This window comes from Miniopterus schreibersii (assembly GCF_964146895.1).
Source record: "Miniopterus schreibersii genome assembly, chromosome: 1".
NCBI classification, from domain to species: domain Eukaryota; kingdom Metazoa; phylum Chordata; class Mammalia; order Chiroptera; family Miniopteridae; genus Miniopterus; species Miniopterus schreibersii.
Genome location: NC_138101.1, coordinates 90009158 through 90026308, shown reverse-complemented (window position 1 = coordinate 90026308; position 17151 = coordinate 90009158). Strand labels below are relative to the sequence as shown.

Genomic DNA, 17151 nt, shown 5'->3' with positions numbered 1-17151 from the left:
TTCACTATCTGAACCACCCCAGCAACTTTCCAGTGAAGTCTCCATTTTGCCTAAGGCCATCTGGCCACAATAAGAGAAAGTAAACTAACACAAAGAAAATACCTGAGAGGAGAGCCCTGGAGAGGTTCAAGGCTCCAGTTCTGGTTGATTCCAAAGCTCAACTGTATCACTGTCATTCCCATAATTTTATTATTCATCCCCTTCCTTTCATTATTTAGAATGCCCCAATACCCTTCTGATAAATTCCCCCTTTCTTTCAGCTAGTTTGATCAAGCTTCTTTGTCACTAGTTTTTAAAAGGACCCAGAAATAAAACATCGTACAGGCCAGATGTAGCCCAATAAACTGAGAAATCCTGCTCCTTGTTAAAAACCAAAGTGAATTTTCAGGTCCAGCCGTAGGTAATTTACAAAGCTTTCCCCCTTAGGCCTCACTTCATGGGGAAGCTGCCCTCCCCACCCCAGATTGGGTTCCCTGCCCTGCCCCGTGCCCCTGGGTCCGTGAAGTGGCAGGACCCTCTGGCGCTTTTCCCTGCCCAGCCTCTCGCTTATACTATTGCAGTAAGTGATTAAAGACTTGACTTACTTTCATTTTGGCTTGTGATCTTACTTGAGCTCCTCCATACCTGGCAGCTCAGCTCTTCAAATGACTTAGTGAAAATGGGATATCTGTTTGCATTAAATTATGCAAATGCATTACATCATAGACATTTGAAGGCATGCTTGTACTTAAAAAGGTAAATAAACTGGAATATATACTTCTGGAAGTTTTTAACTTGACTTCTATGGAAGTAAATGGAAATTTTCCTCATAAAGTCCTAAATCACTCATACTACCAGATTATGACACTCATAAGTCACCATGATAGCAATCAGTGACCACTACAGAACAACAGTGCTCATTTTGCAGGATTTTAGATGCTCTCCCTTCTATAAAGGAGATCTAAAGAACACTCTGGATTCCTCTGCCTTGGAATTATAGTACTGTCCCATGATGGATACAGAAAAGGTATATAAGTACCATGAATTTGTGACTGGTAATCCAAAGCATTCTCTAACTCACTTGACAGAAACAGTCTCTGCTCTCGATATTAAGGAGGGAGCAAGAACAAAGATTTCCATTAATGCTAAGACACAGAAATTATCTGATTAACAGAAAGTGAGTTTTTAAATTAATTTTCCTGTCTTTTAAATCTTGTGTTTTGTTGATTTAACTGTATTTTTAATTAATATCAAATTTTCTCCCCACCCCCCCTGTTTAAAACTAAGCTTCTTTGTTTCTTTTAAGCCCCACATTAAACCTTCTGTACACCTCAGCAGGTACATTCCTGAAGTTGCCTAGGGCCAAGTCCATTTGTAACTGACTTTATGTTTGCATGTTGCCTTAACATGCACCATGTAAGCCCAAAGGACAGAAAATAAACATACGACCAACTCACTTGACCCAAGCTTCTATATCAGTGTCAATCACAGCTGTCCTTCTAGGAATAGGGAAAGGTGAGCTGGAATGGGGAAAGCCTGGGAAGTTCCAAGAGAAAAGAAGAAAGGAGGTGGCAGGAACCAAGGCTAGGATGAGGTTAACTTTCAGTCTGTTTGCCGGTTTGATTCCCAAGTTGCATTTCTTTGAATGATTTTTCTTTATGCCTAAGACTCTAGATAGATGTATCTGGAAGATAAAGAGCTGAACTAACTACCACATAACATTTAGAATTTTTAACTGTACCTTAATTATTCATTTAAATGAATACAAAATATATAAATCCTGTTGTATATGACAACGCAAGTGGACCTGGAGGGCATTATGCTAAGCGAAGTAAGCCAGAGAGAGAAACACAGATACTTCGAGGTATCACTTGTATGTGGAATCTGTAAGAAGAAAAAAAGTCAAACTCATAGAAATGGAGAGCAGAAAAGTAGTTGCCAGTGGCTGGGGGATAGAAAGAGGTGGGTAAAAAGGGGCAAACTTTTTAGCTATATGATGGATAAGGCCTGAGGGTCTAATGGTGACTGTAGTTGACAACACTGTGTCATATCATTGAAATTTACTAAGAGAGTGGAACTTAACTGTTCTCACCAAAAAAAAGAAAAAGGAAAGGTAAGGTGATGGATGTGCTAATTAACTACAATAGTATGAATCCTTTCACCAAAAAGAGTTTTAACTTTGTCCTTGGAGACATTAGCTGTTGGACATGCATTGGTGAAGAGTTGGGATCTCTTGGTTTTCAGGAGCACCTTAGCAACTATATATTTTTTTCATTTAAGAATAACCTTTGGGATTATTAGAAAAATGCCTCAGTGTGACTCAGAATTTTTTATCTTTGTCCTCTGAGGCCTGTAACATTGACCTGGCCTAGGAGTTCAGGATTCTAGAAACCCTTGGTGGATTAGGTCACCACATTCTCAGTGAGATTACTCAGGAGCATGACTGATTATCCCTGATCTGTTCCTTTTGATAAAGTCACTGCCGATTGTTTCTGCAGATGAAATCCTATCAGTGCACTCTGTCATCTCCTGGAATGCTCTTGCGCCTACGACCAAGGTAATAACAGGGCAGTGACTCTATCTGACTCCCTCAGTATCTGGCTCTCTCTGTTCAAGGATAATCAGCCCCAAGGTAGTGTTTAACTTGTTTAAATGGATATGAATAGGAAATTTGCATTCTTACCTCAGGCAGGCTGTGGAACTCCTGACCAGTCCAAGGTCCCCCAAATCCTGTAGCCATAGCATTTGATTCTGGGGAAGGTGCTCCAACCACTTTACCCATAAAACTGCTATAATCCCCGGAAGGCAGAGCTCTCATCCTTGATTCTCCTAATAACTTACATGTTTGCTGAGGACCCAAATGTACATATTTGAGATATTAACAGAACCAGTAGACAGGGCATAAGGCTTTGATATCTTCGATGAAACTGTCTCACCCTGAAAGGTGATTGGATTTAGGCTAATTCACAAGGGAAAGGGCAGTCTGGGTTTCAGGCAGGATGGAAGCCCTGGACCCTAGAAGATTGTGGGAATGCTTCTCTTTAAAACTGTCCCAGAACTTACAGTCATGCATCTTACAGAACGAGCGCCTTTGAAAGACCAATTCTGACTGTTAGAGAAAAGGATGCCATGTGATTACTTAACGTGGAACACGGCTGCCTGTGTGTGGAAGCACAGAGGAGGGACATCTCTTGCTAAATAATGCTGTAGCCACATGTGGCGGAGCTCAGACCGGGAAGTCAGGCACAGATTAATCTATGAACTCCAGCATTCACCCTCTTAAGAATAAGTTCATGTTGTGAACAATGCTTTGAGTGAATCAGAAAGAGAAAGGACTTGGTGCTGGTGTAGCAGAGCGTTGGAGTGCAGAACTTAGAAAGGAAATGTCTGGGAACTGGTCCCACAACTCTTGGTCCACTTATAAAAGCGTCATGAGAGAGAGAGGGAACATTTTGGAGGATTTGTTTAGACAAAGTGGTGCTGTGGACTCCAGCTATCTGCACCCATACCCAGGTCCAGAAACCTCAGTGAACAGAGACTAGAGTTGCAGGAGGAGGACACTGGCCACGACCCTCCTCTCTGACCATGGGGTCTCCTTTATGGCCGGTCCCATCTGGGGAGAAGAGAAAAGATTTAGTGGCAAAACCAGCAGAAGCTCTGATTGCTCACTGGACTGACTGAGCGTTCTGATTAATGAATTGAAACTCACTTTGTCACCTAATGGTCTGTAAGAATGTTGTTGCTTGAGAGTGACCAGAAATGTCACCCACCTGATAGTTTTCAGTGGATGGATAGAGGCAACTTCCCCCACCCCTATGAAAGGACGGTGGGGGAGAAACAAGATTTAAGCTGTACTTGATTATGTGGCAACTCAGACTCCTTTGACATCCAGGTTACACTGGTGTGGCCTGTATTTTCTCCTCTATTCTCCTTCAAGCATGTAGCAGAGTCTATTTCTTTGGAGCGCCTGGGTTCCCATCTTGTATAAAAGCATCAGCTAATTTAAAGAGATTGTGTTAGGAGTGCCTTTGACACTCTTAACTGTTCTTATAAGGAGGAGGAATGGTATTTTTAGGGACTAAAAGATCGGCAACTGGGAGAAAGGGTGAAGGAGGTTGAAAATGTATGACAAGACAAGGGGTGGCTGGGGATGTGTGTGAGGGTGCTGAGCACCAAAGTCACCCATCTTGCCTAAGACGCTCCTGCCCTGGCAAGACTCAGAGGCAGTAGGGCTGCTGGACCAAGAGGAGCTACATAGACCTGGACCGTAAGTGTCGAGCACAAACCCATGAGGAAAGATACAGCAAAGAAGTACCTAGTGCCCTGGCTCCCAGTTTGGTTCAGTAGTTAGAGCGTCAGCCCGCGGACTGAAGGGTCCTGGGTTTGATTCCAAGTCAAGGGCATGTACCTCGGTTGAGGCTCGATCCCCGACCCTGGTTGGGGCCCCAGTGGGAGGCAACCAGTCAATGTATCTCTGTTGCATTGATCTCTCTCTCTCTCTCTCTCTCTCTGTCCCCTTCCTATCTCCCCTCCACTCTCTCTAAAAAATCAATGGAAAAAATATCCTCAGGTGAGGATTAAAAAAACAAACAACCTAGTTGCACCCCAATGCAGTGGTGCCAGTTAAGACCCTTGGGCATTTTGGTACAACCTTGAGGGATAGGAGGTGGGCCCATAATGACTGAGATTGAATTTCCTACTAATCCACGGGCCTGGGTCTCAGTCACATCTAGGTGCCTTCAAAAATAAAGAAATGGATGTTGCTTCTGTAACTTTGTAGGTTGAGATCTATACCCATCACAATAGCAAGAAAACCTTTTGGGGCTTATGTCCTAATAGGCAAAGAAATGATTAGCAGGCAGGCAACAGACTGAGATTTTCACCAAATTATGATTTTCAAGTTCCAAGATTTAGTTTTTTGTACTGTTTAAAAATTAGTTTTTTTCCCAGGACATTGCGTTGACAGTCATGGTATTTTATGGTGTCCTATAGATGAAGCAGGAGAATGTGTGTTTCTTTTGGTGTCTTGGACATCCTGGGGTTGCCTTCCAGGTCACCCTCTTTGGAAATTGCTCTCCTATCTCACCACATCGCTAGGCCACAGGAGTGAGCTACTGATAGCCACATATGTAGAACACAGCACTATTCCCTGCAGTTGATTAGCCCACAGATTCTCCAAGGCGTAGATGTACCTGGTTGGTGGCTTTCCTGCTTCCAGTCCTCCCAGCCCTATCTCATCCCAGCTATGCAGCTCAGGTAGCATTGACTAAAAAGGTGCACTTTGATTTGGCCAAAGATAATGAACATAAACACACCTTCCTTGCCTAGTGATTGGTTGAGGAATGAGCACATGGTCTAAGTTGATCTAATCAGATTGAAATTAAACACTCTTTTGTTCACCCACTGGAGGAAAAAGAAACTCTCTTTCTGCACAGTGAAAGCTGAAACTGCTAGTCATTTTACTACCAGAAAAAAGTCAGACGATGCAGCGACAGAAAGCAGGAGGGCAAGCCAAAAGTATTACAGAGAAATTGAATTGGAGCCCTGATCAAACCAAACCTGAATAAAGACTTATGATGTCAATGGACTTTTGAAATGTGATCTAATGAATTCCTTTTATTAGTTGTCTGTTTGAATTGTGTCTTCTGCTTCATCCTGATGTGTACGTGTGTTTTTTTTTTCATGAAAAAAATTTGGTAGAAAAATTTAATATGTTGGGTTGTAGTGATTGCTTATTGCAGCTTTCCATAAGATCCCACAAGAAAGAGACATGCCTAGGCTACCAGAGAAAGGAAATATTATTTTGCAAAAATATGGTATTAGTCCCCTGGCCAGTGTGGCTCAGTTGGTTGAGTGTCATCCCATGCACCAGAGGTTACTGGTTCGATTCCAGTCAGGACACATGCCTGGGTTGTGGGTTCGATCCCCAGTGCGGGTTGTACAGGAAGCAGCTGATTGATGTTACACTCTCACATCCATGTTTCTCTCTTTTCCTTTCCTCCCTCTCTAAAAGTCAATAAATGATTCTATTCAAAATATCTGAGGTTGCTTGAACGAGAGTCTTGGCCTCTCGCCTTCCTCTCTGAACAACATGAGCTTTAGCACCCCCTCCAGCTTTTCCACAAACTACCGGACCCTGGGCTCTGCGGAGTCTTACAGCCACCAGGCCCAGCCGGCCAGCACGAGCACAGCCAGCACCTATGCAGGCACCAGGGGCCCAGGCTCGGATCTCTGTGTCCCACTCCACCAGCGTGCAGGGCGGCTGGTAGCCCAGGGGCCTGGCTGCGAGGATGGCTGGGAGTCTGGTGGGCATAGGGGACATCCAGAGACGGAGCATTATTTCAAGACCATCAGGGACCTGAGGGCTCAGATCTTTTCAAGTTCTGTGGACAATGCCCACACCATTCTGCAGACTGACAATGCCCGTCTTGCTGCTGATGACTTCAAAGTCAAGTATGAGGCGGAGCTAGCCATGTGCCAGTCTATGAACAGTGACATCAATGAGCTCTGAAAGGTCACTGATGACCCCAGTGCCACTCAGCTGCAGCTGGAAATAGAGATCAAGGCTCTCAAGGAGGAGCTGCTCTTCATGAAGAACCACGAAGAGGAAGTAAATGGTCTACAAAACCAGATCGCCACCTCTGGGTTGGCCGTGGAGTTGGATGCCCCCAAGTCTCAGGACCTCAGCAAGAGCATGACGGACATCTGGGCCAAGTCTGGCAAGCTAGATCTGAAGAACCGAGAGGATCTAGACAAGTACTGGTCCCAGCAGTTTGAGGAGAGCACTACAGTGGTCCTCGCATATTGCTGAAATAGCTACTGAGATGACATTCATGGAGCTGAGACATACAGTCCAGTCCTTGGAGATCGACCTGGACTCCATGAGAAATCTGAAGGCCAGTTTGGAGAACAGCCTGAGGGAGGTGGAGACATGCTATGCCACGCAGATGGGACAGCTCAATGGGATCCTGCTGCACCTGGGCAGAGGGGGAGCACCAGGCCCAGGAATAGGAGGCCCTGCTGAACATCAAGTTTAGGCAGGAGGCTGAGATCACCACCTACCACCACCTGCTGGAAGAAGAGGAGGACTTCAACCTAGGGTTAGGGTTAGGGAAAGGGTTAGGGTTAGGGTTAGGGTTGGTGACACCCTAGACAATAGCCACTCCATACAATCCATCCAAAAGACCACCACCCACAGAACTGTGGACAGCAAAGTGGTGTCTGAGGTTGATAAGGTAAAACTCAATCTAAAATAGCGACAGTCGTCCTCCCCTCCCCCGGGCTTCCCCTATTGCCATCCTGCTCTGTTCCTGTGCCCGCCAAACCAGAGAGGGCTTTTCCCCACCCTAAGCAAGGTGTAGCTGCTATGTAGGCAGGAGCATGTGCGGTATGTAACTCCCTGCCCCACTGTGCTCGGGGCTCAGACTTTGGACTTGGACTCCTCTGGGCCCGCCGGCATAAAATAAACCTCCCGAACCCCAAGCCTCCGAATGCCGCTTGGTCTTTCCGTAAGGGGACCGTCCCCGGTTCTGCAACAAGGTCAATGACACCAAAGTTCTGAGGTGTTAAAGGCAGCAGAAGTAAGGCATCCCTTGGAGGGGGCAGGAGGCCAATAAAAATTTCAGAGATCTTTGAACATTAAAAAATACATATCTGAGAGTGTCAAAATCTGGAGTCTGATATGGTTGGAAAAGCAAAATTTTTACTTCAGGTGGGGAGAGGAAAATCTTGCAGGAGAGATAAGCAGGATTTGAGGGAGGCATGTCCTGCTAAACACAGAGACAGTGGCTCCGGTGGCACGAATGGTGGGTTGTATCGTTGGAGCAGGGGACAGAGTACCTGGTCTTCCCATCATCCTAAGTCGTTATTTTGAATTCCCCTGCAGCAGAAGCCTAGATGGAAGCGTGGAGATTAACTTAGGTCTAGGGATGGATAAAGTAAGCTAGCAGAAGGGAAGTTCCAGATTGAAAGACTATGTCAGACATTCTCTCTGGTTTTGGTTACAAGCCCATGACGTTGACTCTGTTCTTGTTACACTCCAGTAGAGTTTGTTTCTTTAACTTCAACCTCATGCTGTGATGTTGGACATTTCCTATTCATCATTCTTTTAAATTGGATCTAGTCCTGTATGACTCACAGTCTTTGGCTTCTACTCCTTTTTTTTCTTTATTTGGTTGACCCAGGTCCTGATGCCTCCATAAATATAAATGTGGAAATGAAAGAACTCAAAGAAAGCTCTCTTAAAAGTAGGCCTAAATTAATCTTATTTCCCTTTACCATACATTTATAACAGCTAAGGGAGCAAGAAAGGTATTTTCACTGACTCTTATTTTCCCCCCATAATTTCTGTCTCTTCAGTACCCTAAGCAATTGGTGTTAAAATTATTCCGAAGTGTTCCTAGGTTCTGTGAGATAGGAAGCCAATCAGTAACCTTACTGATTTATATATATTAGGGGCCTTTTCTAAAATGATTTCACTTTTTAAAAAATGTTTGAAAACTATTGCCCTAGGCAGTGGCAACAAAGATTTGTTTGTAGCTAGTAGTTGTACAGTTATGCTTTTTTAAAAAGTATCAAAAGGAGAGAACTGGGTAGAAGGAGGAAGTGGGGGATGACCGTAGAGGAGGGTATTTTGCTGTACACAGAACGGGGCTCACATCCAGAAGGGAAAAAGATGTGGGGAGTCTGCATCCACTCACCGTCTCCTGGAGCAGTGGCAAGATCTCTACATTGGCCCTCAGGTAAGGATTAGGGAGAGTAGGAGTTACTAAAATTGAGCCATTTAAAGGATTTTAAAAATTAACCTCAGCAACTGCCCTTCAAGCTGTGACTCAGAGAAATGGGGAGAAAAATGCAAAGAAACTGCTTTCATCTCTAGTCTGATGGTTTCATGTCATCACAGAACAATAACGTCGCCTGGTCCAATCTCCTCAGTTACAGATTTAATGAAAGGTTAGACTGAGTCTGGTTTCACTGTCCATATATACAGCTGTAAACAACAGTAGTAGGCAACCAGCCCAAGTTGAGCCCTTTAAAAACAGATGTTCTATTCCAAAGACAGAATTATTTCAGGACCTTCAAAAACAATACATCAGGAACTTGATATAGCTGGTGAAATCTTTCCTATGCTATTTGCTCCACGTATGGATTCCCTGGAATAATCTATCCAAAGCATTCAACACCCAAGATATTTGGGGAGCAGCGAGTGCTGAAAAAATACGCATATCTATGTTGCTATTTTTAGTTTAAATTTGCATTAACTAGTCCCTGTTCTCTTCTTCATTGGAGAAGGTGGGTGAATTCTGCTAAGCAATAATTTCCTGTTGAATAAGAGTTAGATTTGGTCCATCTTTATCTTTCCAGGTGTTTTGTTTTTTTTAATCTAATTTAAAACAATATATATCTTTATTGATTTCAGAGAGAGGAAAGGAGAGAGAGAGAGAGAAACATCAATGATGAGAGAGTAGTCATTGACCGGCTGCCTCCTGCACGCCCCCTACAGACTATCCAGCCCTCAACCCGGGCATGTGCCCTCACCCGGAATCAAACCACGATCTCCTGAATCCTAGGTCCCTGCTCAACCTCTGAGCCATGCATGGCCGGGCTCCAGTTTTTCTGTTTTAAAATTTTTAAAAATTAAATTTCAGAGAGAGAGGAAGGGAAAGAGAAACATTGATGTAAGAACACAACATCAATCGACTGCCTCCTGCACACCCCCTTCCAGGGATTGAGCGCGAAACCCAGGCACGTGCCTTTACCAGGGAATTGAACCAGCAACCTTTGGGTTCACAGGTTGATGCCCAGCCTACTGAGCCACATGAGCCAGGGCTCTTTCCAGTTTTTCTAATTGTGCCTCTTGCATGTAGCTACATCCTTAATGGTTGAAGTAGTAGAGAGTAAATTCTTAATAACAGTGTGTGTTGTTTTAGTTCATGCAATATCATTTGATATTTCTCAAATTCCAATTATGAGATAAGTGCTCACCAAAGTCCTGGGAATCAGAGATAGATGTGACAGGGTTCTGTCCACAAAGCTCACGCATGCAAGCAGTCAGCATCAAGTGTAAGGGATCATTCTCAAGTTGTGTGTGTGATTCTCTCACCTTGTTAGAACCATGAAAGGTAAAGCAGTTTTCCTGTGTGTGAGCTGCTCATGTTGTAAGTGGGTATGGCCACGCTGATTTCAGGGTTCAGCTAGAAAGGTTTCAAGACATTCCATGGAATGTGGTGGTCGCCCCAAGATATGCAGGGATGTATTGAGGTCTGGTATTAATAAATATTGTATCTCTATGTAAAAATAAATGGGATGATAAAAGACAAGCCATTCCCATGTGCTGTAAGTGCCTTAGGGAAGCAGGACCAGTAGGATGCTCTGAAGGACCTGGGCTGGGAGAGACCTATGAGAGGGCTGAGCCCACCTAGGGGTTGCTGCAGCAACATCCTGCTTATTCAGATGATATTTTGAGAGCCAACTAGGCCCTTCCCAACCTTCTATAAGAACAGGAAAAATATCAGGGAGTGGAAGCCAAGGGTGGCCAAGTCCTGGACTAAGAAATTCATTGTCATTATTGCATTCTCCCACCAAATCTTTCCTGAGGAGAAATGTCCAGCCTCTGAGAACCTTCTACTGCAGAGCCAGGGTTATGAAATGAGAGTTGGGCCAATGTCTTTTACTTGCAATTTTTATCACTTCTTTTTGTTCACATCCTCATAAATAGGCTTTTTATTGTTCTAAAGCCTGGTGTTAAAGAACACTGCGTTTGATTCAGACACTTGGTGCACAAGAGAGAACTGAAACGAAATGTCTGTGGATTATTCACAAGAGTCCCCAGAAGTCCCCGCTAATGCGTTACAATTCTGAGAAATGCCACAATAGAGATGTGCAGAATGTGCTATGTGATAGCTCGTGCTGTCAGTTATTTAAAAAGAAAGCAAGGTGTGATTGAAGCTATCAGTACAACAGGTAATTTAGAAAATTTTGATGAAAGTAAACTTTCTTTCCTCATCTCTGTTTACCCACCACACAAAGGATTTATTCTACTCACAGGCAGACATAGAGAACATTCTCTACCTTGTAAAAGAGGAAGAGGAATGGGAAATAAGACACAGGAGTATATAGCTCACGGATGCTGGAGGCAAGACTCTGACATTCCTTTCCTTCAGCAGAAAGGCATTATACCCACATTTTTATAAAGGCAGAAGCTGCTATTTAAATTTCCTACTTCCTCACAATGACTAGAGGTAGAGACCTGGCTAGACCTTTTTAATTCTTGGAAGAATCATTCAAGTCGCATAAATGTAAGGCAAGGAGCAGCCACTGGCCTAGGAGAAGTCTAGAAGAACCTTTTGTCTTTGGCTTGCCAAAATTGTCTTTCTGGGGAGTGGTTTCATCTATGTAAGGTGCTTAGTGCCATTTGGGTGACTCACACCAATCCCTTCTCTGCAGTACTTAGAGTTAGGGAAACCTGTGGAGGGGCCTGTTAGTTAAGGGAGAGATCTCCCCACATGACAATAAAGGTCTATAGGATCTCTGAGATAAAATGACCATGAAGATTGAAAGAAATGAGACCAGTGAGTAGGCCACTCCTCTGGGTCAGAAAGAGAAATCAAGGCAGGAGTGGTTCTATCCATGAAGTGGCAGAACCTTCCCTGGGGGCAGGCAGACACCCCAGGGAAGGAGTTGTCTGGGAGAACTCCAAATGTAGACCCTTCTTGTTAACAGTAGGGGTGGAGAACAGAATTCCCTCCATGACCCTGTGGGAGCAGAGAGGCCCTTTCTGAAGTAACCAACTTCTAGGTGGTGAAACCTTCCAGCTCCATGTCTGAACGCCCCTTCAGCATGATGGGGTGGGGCTGGTGAGTCAGGTGCCAAAATTCCTAGCCATAGTGGGAACAGAAAGGCTTAGAGAGAGGCATGGGTTAGACCGCTTGCTTATCATGTCAGGTGGGGGTGGAAATGGACCTTGGGGACACTCTGGGGCTCTAGGGCCTTATTTTATAAAGCTGAATTGAAATAAAAGTCTTACAGGACTCTAGAAACTTGGGGGTGGGATGGCATGCTGTCTCTGATGGATTCCAAGATGGAAAGTCAGGATGCCGAGAGCAGGAAGGGGCCAGCGCAGGCTCCAGCTGTCCCTTCTTTGTTTGCACAGACATAGGGCCAGGGGGCACCCCAAGCCTGGAGAGCCCTTGTTTTCAACTCCTGACCCCAATCTGGAAACAGAAAGGTGGCCTTCACAGCTTATGCCACCAGGCTAGCAGCAGGCATTCTACCACCTCCATGACATTTTCTGTCTGACCAGGCTTCTGCTAATAATGCTTCAAATCCCCACTGAGGGCTCATTTGACACCTTGTACAGCTCATGACCAACTGCAGCCACTTGTGGGCTGACTTGTCTGAGGACTGAGGAGACCGGAGCCTAACAGCCAAAATGCATCTGCATGGTTGAGTCCAATGGCCGACTGCACGGAAAGCCCAGGACCACGTACTCACCAAGGACCTGGGGATGATTCCCAGCCCCGTCCTGTCAGAAACCAAGGTTGAGAATCCAGAACAGCAGGGAAGTAAATGTAGGCGAAGACCAGCAGGAAGCAAGCAGTATTAGGTTCTGAAATCCAGGATCAATGCCAGAGGTAAAACGCCAGACAAGGGTAGGCTTAGAAGCAGGCAGTTCAGAGCCAGGAATTAATGAAACCTGACTGAACAGTCCAGATTCAAGGTGTCAGGTCAGAGCCAGGACCCAGTTAGGACCGTGAATGCTCAGGCAGGAGCCAGGTGGTAAGCAGGAGCCAGCATTTTTGCTCGATGTTCTTCCTCACACCTACCCAAGAATGAAGGGTGGCTCAGCAGACGTCTGAAAGAGAACTGGAAAGTCAGCTTCCCCGAAACCCACACACGCACTCTGTCCCTTCCTTCAGGCTGGTCTGGGTTGAAAGCAGCAGAAGGGCTTGTAAGTAGCAGGCTGTGCTTCTTCTGCTAAAAGCTGCAGCAATCAAAGGCTCTGGGCCACAGTAGAAGAACCCATAGGACAGCCAAACAGAAGCCTGAGCTTCACAGAGTCAACTTGACCTTCACTATCTGTTAGACTGTATTTGCCCTCCAGGGAAGTCTGGTTCCTGAAGAACCTCCAAAACGGAGAATGACACCTGTCATAATTTCTTTCTACGTTATTCAAAGGGAGGAAAGGAAAAGGGAAGAAGGCTCTGAGCAGACACCGGCAGGGCAGGTATATGCTGATTTGAATGAGGAAAGAGTGAAAGCAAGAAAGGGCTTTATGTGAAATAACAGGCATAGACCATTCGATCCAAAATTGACTGTTAAGCTTAACACTTAGGGGGCATTTAGCTTAACTCTTAATAGTCCCAAGAGCTAGCTGTTCTCCTAAGCCCCAAACATGCTCGAGGCTGGGGTAATGGTATGCATTCAGATGATGAAAGAATAAATAGAACCAACTTACCAACTAAATACAGGTAGTTGTGTGAATCCCAAAAGGTCCTCTCCTAAAGCAATGTAAGAATTAAAAAGCTAACTTCTTTTAATGTTACACCATTAAAAGAGTCACAGACATACACATATGTACATAGGAAGGAGCTCTCTTAAATACCCACACTTCCTAAAAGCTTCTCACTTACTTAAATTTGTATTAAAAACTCTAAATGTCTCACAATAACTTTCAAACATCACTGGCTCTATGAACAGATCCTTGGTGGGTGTTGGGGGATGATATGATGACACACAGACAGCAAAGAGTGGGAGTGTAGTGCCCTTCAAGCTTTGAATTTCTTAACATTTAGCAAGCAGTTCATTTTATCACACTATCTGAATATTTTCCCAAGAGTAGGTGTGGTTTTCCATCATTTTTCTAAGGGATTGTGTAGCTAAACATGCAGTCTTTCATGTTACTCTCTTTTGAAAAACATAATGTTATTAGAGTTTTCTCCTCAAATATATATATGAAAATTCTGGAGTCAGACTTGCTCTCTGAAATACACTTTCATGGGTTCACTTTTTCCAAATAATAATTAATTTTAGAAGAATAAAAAGCAAGTTGCAGCATAAAGCATGATTGTAGGCATCATGCAATTTAGTATACTGGTTGAAAAAAATATATGAAAAGTTATACTTAGTTGTATATAGAGTTAACTTAAAATACCATCATGAATATTGAGTGCACTTATAACTTTAAAATCATAGCACCACCGCCCTGGCCAGTGTGGCTCAGTTGGTTGGAACGTTTCATGCACTGGAAGGTTGCAGGTTGCAGGTTTGATTGCCGATCAGGGCACATACCTAGGTTGCAGGTTTGATCCTTGGTGGGGGCACGTACTAGAGGCAACCAATTATTTCTCTCACTCACACTGATGTTTCTCTCTCTCTCTATCCCTTCCTCCCTCTCTAAAATTAAAAAAACAACAATGTAGCACCTTCTGCACAACCATATCAATAATCCAGATTAAAAAATTCTTTCCTAATCTATTCACCATTGATTATCATAGCCATGAAATAATTCCTTTTACTAAAAAAAGATTACATTTTCAAGTAACTTTTAAATGGTTACAATGTCAGAACTATTGGTCTGAGTGGCAAGGTTACTTTAGACTTTAAGATGTCACCCTGGAATTCGGAATCTTCCAAAACTCTCCAGATCTTTGTCCTGCTGTCTGGTCCTTCCTGCCTTGATGATTATTATTTTTTAAATGTTTATTTATTTATTGAGCGTTAGAGAGAGAGGAAGGGGGAGAGAGAAGCATCAATTTGTTGTTCCACTTATTTATGCATTTATTGGTTGATTCTTACATGTGCCCTGACTGGGATCCAACCGGCAACCTTGGTACACTGGGGCAACGCTCTAACCATCTGAGCTACTCGGCCAGGGCTGCCTGATTATTCTTGAACTCTCACCCCGTGTTGCTCTTCTGTCCGGCCCAGCTGGTCTCCTCGCTGCATCCTGGACCACCATGCTAAATCTCAGACCTCAGTCTCAGCTCTCAGATCCCAGGGCTTTCCGGCCAGAGTGCCCTTCTTTTTCCTCCCCAAAGTCCCAAAGCAAACCAGCCTCTTAGGGCCAGCTCATGTCCTACCCCTTCCAGAACCCCCATCTGTGCTTCCCAATGGGCCTGCTCATCATGGCATGATACTTGGTATTATAATTTATCTCAATTATTTGGCCCATCACCATAACAAGATTAAGCTCCCAAAGGGCAAATCCTGTCTTATTCTTTCTTAACTCCCTGTAGGTGTCAAGCATTTGATTTGGTAGTTGGAAGACCTGAGTTAAAATCCCAGCTGTGTCATTTCATTCATGACTTCTCTGAACTAGCACTTATTGGACACTGAGGTATGTCAGGACTATGCTCTGATGGGGGGTTAAAAGCTGCATCAGTTATGCCTACCACTTTCAATGCACTACAGACTAAATTGTGACCCCCCTAAATTTATACACTGAAGCCCTAACATCCAATGTGTTTGGAGACAGTGGCTCTAAGGAAGTAATTAAGGTTAAATGATATCTGAAGGGCGGGACCCTGATCCAGCAGGATAGTGTCCTTCTAAGAAGAGACACCAGAGCTCACTCACGCTCCCTCTCTCTCTGCACACCTACTGAGGAAAGGCCATGTGAGGTCAAAGCAAGAAGGTGACTATCTACAAGTCAGCAAAAGAGCTCTCACCAGAAATTAACCCTGACGGCACTTTGATCTTGGACTTCCAGCCTCCGCAACTGAGAAAATAAATTTCAGTTGTTTATGCCACTTCTCTTGTTATTGCAGCCTGAGCAGACTAATATATAAGGAGATTGAGGTTTAGTAGAAGAGGCAGATGAGTTGTGGTTGGCAGGCTGTTTTGTAGGCCTCTCAGCCTACATCAGGTTGGTGGGGGCTTGCCCTATAGCTACTTGTGACAGTGAAACAAGCAAGAAACCAGAAAGAGTAGGCCTTATTGCCAGGCCTTGCAGAGACAGCTAAGGAACTGGGCTGCTGCTCTGGGTTTCGGACACTGGCAGCAATTAGTGTACAGGCTGAGGGGCTGACTGGGATGATGAATGACATGGAAGTCTCAAGCTAATTAAGAATGTGCTGATCTGTTTGGAGATTTGGCAAGGAAACAAAGTGGTACTGATGGTGGGGAGGAAGACCTAGGCTGCTCCCTGAGTCCCTGACCTGGGGGTGTACTGGCCTTAGCATCATGGAACATGGGTGAACAGGGTAACTGACCCACTATGATCCCTCCCCTCTGGTTACCCGCTCTTCCCTGAGCATCAGGAGTTTGTGAATGATATTCACTGGAGTGGACTGCTCTGCCTCGACATGACTCAGCTTTTCTCTTAGCCTCTGTTTTTAAATTTTTGTTTTGTTTTTATTACTCCATCCTCTGATGAATGAACAACTATCTCCCTATATTTCCAGTTCAAATTCCCAAAAAAGAGAACCTAATTTGGTCTTCAAACCCTCTTTTGAGGGATGCTTTCGCACAGGCGGCTTGATGGCCCTGCAGCTGTAGGCAGGTTGCCCTGGTCTCCCTGGTAGTGACTCTCCAGCCAGGTGGATGATGAGAATTCAGGTACCCAGGCAAGCCTGCCCTGCTTCTGTTGGTGGAATGCTCCCAGCTGCAAGTAAAGTAATATCCAAACACAAGGAACCTAAACACTAGAAGATTCTTTTTCTCCTCTAACAGAAGCCAACAGGTGGCAGTCCTATAGCTGAGAGGCTCTGTGATCCCTGAGGACCAGGCTGTTCACCTATTTCCCCTCTGCCAGGTGGCTGGACAGGATTGCAGCAGGTCAGTGAAGGCAGCATATCTTAAATTTTCCCCAACAGCCCCCAGAGGGCGCCTATAAGTGTCATTAACAAAAAATGGGATCTAAGTGCCACCTCTGAGTGGGAGAGAGGTGACAAGAGTGAGTAGCTGGCATTTGCAATGTCAACAGGGGTCAGTGGGTTCTGATGACAGGGGGCACATTGTTTAAGCAAGTGTCTGCTCTAACAAGAAAGCAGGCAACTGCCACCCAGTGCTGTAGGGCTGTAAGAATGTGCTAAGATATTATTTTGGATAAATTACATAACCTTTTTGCGGCTGAGACTCCAAAATGGAAAATGAGACTAATATCTACATCACAGAGCTGTTGTAGAGATTAATATGAAATAACATATTTAAAAGTCTCTACTTTGATACCTG

The 17151-nt window shown here is 44.5% G+C and overlaps 1 pseudogene across 1 annotated transcript; it reads left to right on the top strand.

Annotated features, from left to right (window-relative positions):
• Positions 1-6070: 6070 nt before the first annotated feature.
• On the top strand, positions 6071-7235 carry LOC308567648 (keratin, type I cytoskeletal 18 pseudogene; annotated as a pseudogene). Its single transcript has one exon. The product of its transcript is annotated as a keratin, type I cytoskeletal 18 pseudogene (transcript).
• The last annotated feature ends 9916 nt before the right edge of the window (positions 7236-17151 follow it).